This window comes from Camelina sativa, chromosome 11 (assembly GCF_030686135.1).
Source record: "Camelina sativa cultivar CO46 ecotype springtype chromosome 11, ASM3068613v1".
In the NCBI taxonomy this organism is placed as follows: domain Eukaryota; kingdom Viridiplantae; phylum Streptophyta; class Magnoliopsida; order Brassicales; family Brassicaceae; genus Camelina; species Camelina sativa.
The window spans coordinates 48,198,345-48,203,942 of NC_141890.1; the positions used below are offsets into that span (position 1 = coordinate 48,198,345).

Here is a 5,598-nt window from a genome sequence, read left to right on the forward strand (position 1 = left end):
TTGTCTAAATTTTTTTAGCCGATGTGGGATGTTGTAAATTTTTTTTTTATTTCTATAGATTTTACTTTTTTTTTTCTAAAAAAATCTTAATATATAGATTACTGATATATTTCTTAAAATGTTATTAGTGAAATATCTAATTCTTATTAATTTTTTTAAATTCTATATGGACACCTTTAGGAGTTTGTAGCTTCAACTTTTTATTAGTATAGATATAATGTCTTAAAATTTCTATGGAGGGTAAGTAATTGTAATGTTTTCAAACATTCTGTGAAGTTTAAATATTTTTAATATTTGAACCTTTTAAAATTTTCAAGTTTCAATATTTATAATATTTTAAACTTTTAAAATTTATAAATTATAATTTTTTAAAAACCTTTTAAATGTTAAGAAATTTTTAAATTTTAAAAATTATAATATTTTGAAACCTTTAAAAGCTAAGACTTTTAGAAGTTTCAATATTTATAATATTTTAAACTTTTAAAAGGTTCGAAATATAATATTTGAACCTTTTAAAAAGTTTCAATATTTATAATATTTTAAACAGTTAAAATTTAAAAATTATAATATTTAAAAACTTATAAAAAGCTAAGAACTTTTAAAAGTTTCAATATTTATAATATTTAAACTTTTAAAATTTTTAAATATTAAATTTTTTTGAAACTTTTTAAAGTTTTAATTTGATCAGATAAAAAACTGGATCAAACCGAATAAAACTTTTAAACTTGGACGCCTGATAAATCAAGCTTTCTTGCTCATTCGTTGTTGGAAGCATATTAATCTTATTTATAATGGTTTTGAACCATTGTCTAAAAAATTTCTAGCCGATGTGGGATATTGTACATAGTTCTTTTATTTACATAAATTTAAAATTTTCCTTTTTCTAAAAAATTCTGGAAATTTTAAAAATGTTAATGAATGACATGTCAAATCCTAATTGGTCGTTTAAAAAATATCTTAATATTGAAAATTCTGGAAATCTTAAAAATGTTAATTAGTCACATGTCGAATTTCGATTGGATGTTTAAAATCCTAGGTGGACAGTTTTAGGAGCTTATAGCTTATACTTTTTATTAGTATAGATTAATTGTGTATTTTTTTGAATATAAGAACCCATGTTCTCTTAGTTAAAATTTTCTCCTCCAATGGTAGGTTCTAATTTTGGGTCTCTTATTTTTGAAAATATTGTTTTTTTAAAATTTAAAAATTTTAAATAGAATAAAAGTTGTATAAATGTGTAAACATTTAAGATTTTATAAAAATAGAAAAAATTGCATTTAATTAATTTTCAAACATACAAAACATAAAACATATTAGTATATTACAATAGAAATATAATTCATAAATGGAAAAAATGATTAATTGTAATACAGATTTGTGCCAAATTTTTTAAAACCAAGAACTCTTGAACATAGTCAAGGATCATAGATTACATGTAAACTCTGGCTTGTTTGTACCGACCACAAGGCATATACTCTAGCTGCAGAACATCTCCATTCATCAGCATCACCAGTTTCCGGCTAACCATCAAGCTTAATCCTTCTTCTGACACATCTTCCTCAGTCCCAAACATTTGCTCCCGTCTGCGTTAACCTGTTTTCATCAACCCAATATTCTCAGTGCACTTCTTTTTTTTAACATCATACTGTGCATTCTAATTAAACAAAAAGGAGTTCGCTAACACTACTACCTTTGTCTAAACCCAATAAGAAGAAGCAGGCTTCTTCAAATCAGAAGCAGCGCTCAAGAGAGACTGCAATGTAGAACAAAGAACAAACATAACAGTTAAGAGACAAAACAAAACAGATGTCCCTGTATAACAAAGAACAAACATAAGTTTCTGCAGTTAAGAGACAAAACAAAACATATGATGATATTTTGAAGTCTTGTCTCTTCTTACAAAATCTCAAATTCTATGTAGCCGGTGTGGAAGTGCAATGTATCATTTCAAGCTGGGGACTTGTTCAGTGAGCATCTTGCTGTGTAAACAGCTGAAGCAGCAAGCATGGAGGGACAGAACATCAAGGTGTCGTAATGCATCATCCCCAATTCAGCGAGAAAGTGTACCATATTCTCCATCTACATGATACAACCAGCAAAACCAAAGTTATTAACTTTCCACCAAATTACATTGTGTTAACAGAAATCTGAAACTGGAGTATATGTATGTAAATCAGTCTTCATTCAGCTCATTCCGGGGAAAGATGTTGATTATGGGAGCAATTGGGTTTCTGAGAAAATGAGATGAACTTTTTTAACAAACAATGGTAGCATTTTGGTAAAAGAAACTCAAATGCAACACAAGTAAAACTCAAATGCTGTGAATGTGTTCAGATTCAGCAGCTCAGAAACCTAAATTTCTAAAATGTCTAAGAGAAGGAGATGTTGCAATATTATTCTTTCTTCTAGTAGGTAAGGAAGATGAACCTATTACGGACGAAATACTGAGAGATGAAACTCAGAACTGTTTACGGTCTTGTGTATCCATAGTTTAGTCCATTTAACCTCAAAATAAAACATAGAGTTGATCACAATCATGCCTAAATTGAAAACAAACTTATCAATCATGCCCAAATTGAAAACATACTAGAAGCTAGATCGAACAAGAGCAATAGTAGAAGCTAGAAGCTTAATCGAACAAGCAGAATAAAACTGTCTCGAATTCTTACTATCAGAATGAGAAACTTACCATGAGAAATAGGTTCAATCTCCTCTGATTCCAATCTGATTCAATCTCCTCCGATTGATTCGACTCTGAATTCAATCTCAATCGGGCCAAAAAAATATTTGAGAGATTCTGCTTGTTCGACAGAGAGAGAGGGGAAGAGGAAGAGAAAGAACACAATCGGGCTATAAAAAATAATTGCTCTCAATAAAACTCTTTGCGCTGACACGTCACAGTCTCTTATCCAAAACAGAGTATACTAAATAAGGGGAGCTGTTCTTGTTTTTTTTCTTTTCTGATTTATTTTTTTCCCTTTTTCCCTTAAAACTCCTCTTAAGGTATTAGTAATTTTTTTTTTTTTTTTCATTTATATGTGTGTGTGATTTAAGATATAAGCTCTGAGTGTTTTTTATATTAAATGTTTTATATCTGCTTCCAACAACTTTCTTCTTTTTGCTGCAGATTACATATCATGTTTTTTTCTTATGCTTTGTCTTTTTTTTCACCACGTATGTATAGGAGGAAGTCACTTTTACATAGAATCTTGTATTCTATATTTTTATGGGTTATACAGGCTCATTTATAGAATAAAAAGAACTTAATTCTAGAAAGTACATAGTATTCTTGATGATATGAACCCAAATCAATTTTTGTAACCAATTCGCATCCACCATTATCTTGTCAAAACGATGGAATGGAAGTACATATTACAAAACTTAACTTAAAAATATGACGAGAATATTACATAGTATAAAGAAACTAAAAGGGAAAGAATTATCAGTAAGGGCAAAATAAAAAAGGACAAAACGGTTAGGGCCTAGCTAGGTGAGTGAAATGAGATAAAAAAAAAAAAATTAGATGTGTTAAAATTAGATGTGTTAAGGAAGATGTCGTGTGGGACTCAATTTATTTCATTTCTAGTTCTGATCATACCATCACGTGCCTCTATCCAACCTCTCCTCGCCTATTGTTTGGTAATTCAAAGTGTGTCATAAAACAAAGGATACGTCGATTATAATTTTTCATCTTGAGTGTTTAAAATCATATTTTATGTATATGGTTGTCTAATAATACCTTCCAATAAACATTAGTCCACCATTATAACCAGATAGAGCTTCGCAGAGTTAATTAGTTTTCTGTACAAGGATTTGGTGACTGTTGCGATGACATTATAATGATATACCAAAATAATAACCAAATAATATACCACAGCAAATTGTAGATCTAACAATAGTATAGTTTTCTAAAAAATTATATATATACCGAGTTTAGATTTAGGATTCTTAAGCGTTTTAGTCAAAACATTAATGGATTGGACGACTGATTAACATGGGCATGAAGGCATCACTAGGTTTACCTAATGTATATATATGGAGGTTACAAAGAATATATGATGTCGAACGACTAAAAAAGAAGAGAATATAGGACATAAAAAAAGATGTGCTACGTAATATAAATATATAGATCAATACACACAAATTTCAAGCATCACGCATAACAGCTTTATAACGGAATAGATTCGTCATGGGACGAAGGAAAGAAGGATAGAGAAGATGTGCTAAGGATCATTTCATAAAGTTACCTTTTATAGTTTTTTTTTTTAATATAAAAATTATTCTTACGAGAACTTTATAGCATTGTTAGTGATTATTTCGTATTCCGTTTTTAATAAATACAAAAATATTGTTTTTTTTTTGTCAAAGGATATATGACTTAATAAAACTATTAGACTTATTTCTCTTAACATCTGTTTACGAGTAGTATTAGAATTGAGATGCTTTTGAAACTCTACGAATTGATACGTTACGTGAATTAAGGTTTTTATATTCATGGAAATAGTGTTTCCCTTTATACATTCCCAAAATTTTTAATAAACCACATGAGGGATGCATATATGAATATACCACCATACCTTATTCTCTTTTTTGATGCTTTTTTCTTACAAAAGAAAATTCAAATTTGAAGTGTCTTTAGTAAAACTTGGGATATTCTACATTTCTACAAGTTAAGCCGAAAATGAGACAGACCAGATTTTAACAAGCAGCAAAAATGAAACGTTGTAATTTGTAAAGAAAAGGAACCTTAAAAGAACAGTTAATCTATATTATTATTTTTGAAGTACATTTTGTCTTATGCCCTTGAAGTTTTTGTTATTTAATTTGTTTTATTTACAACATTAACCCCTAACTATTTTCCTAAAATAACAATCCTGAAAACTCATTTAATGGAACTATTTAAATCGACCTAATTTGATACATTTATTTTCATAAATAGCCTGACAACATCTATATATTTCGATTTTTCCAAAAACAACTCTATGCATTAAGTTTTTAGTCCCATAAAAATCTCCAAACCTATTTTAATAGATCTTTAGAGACTGTATGATCTCTTAAATTTAAAAATTCGGTTAGAAACACGGATCGTTAAATTATCTGGTTTTGAAACACAGATTAAATCTTCCTTTAATTATTTGGTTAATACCACTAATATAAAAATATTAGACATATTAAATTAGGGTAATTTAACTAAAATTTTGTAAAACAATTAAATCATTGGTAAAATTGTGACTTAATCCGACGATAGCTTATAAATTACATATTTATGTATTTTTTCCCTATTATTGTTCTAATAATTGACAATCCAAACAAAAATATTATTTAATTAAACAAAACAAACTAAATATAAAAAAAAATAAAAAAAAAATTATAATGTTATTATTTTTTTAAAAAATTGTCCTGCGGTGTACCGCGGTTTAAAAATCTAGTTGTTCCAAAAATCACTTGCCAATATAATCAATTAAACCATATGTCGGTTATTACCAATGATATAATATTGTTTCAAAAGTAAAATATTATTTTTGGAATACTATTGCTGCTTGTTTGAAAAGCCAAATATATTGTGATAATTGGTGTGGAAATCAATTTTACAACGAG

At 28.0% G+C, this 5,598-nt stretch overlaps 1 long non-coding RNA gene across 7 annotated transcripts; it reads right to left on the reverse strand.

Annotated features, from left to right (window-relative positions):
- Positions 1-1,251: 1,251 nt before the first annotated feature.
- On the reverse strand, positions 1,252-2,967 carry LOC104726730 (uncharacterized). 7 transcript variants are annotated; one of them, XR_758085.3, is made up of 5 exons: positions 2,690-2,899; positions 2,428-2,505; positions 1,901-2,079; positions 1,691-1,753; positions 1,252-1,593 (listed from the first exon to the last, which is right to left on the reverse strand). It is a non-coding gene; the product is annotated as an uncharacterized LOC104726730 (long non-coding RNA). The 7 variants fall into 7 exon arrangements; XR_758084.3 differs by having other exon boundaries at positions 1,901-2,231; positions 2,690-2,897; XR_015572851.1 differs by having other exon boundaries at positions 1,691-1,812; positions 1,901-2,231; positions 2,690-2,892.
- Between the last annotated feature and the right edge of the window lie 2,631 nt (positions 2,968-5,598).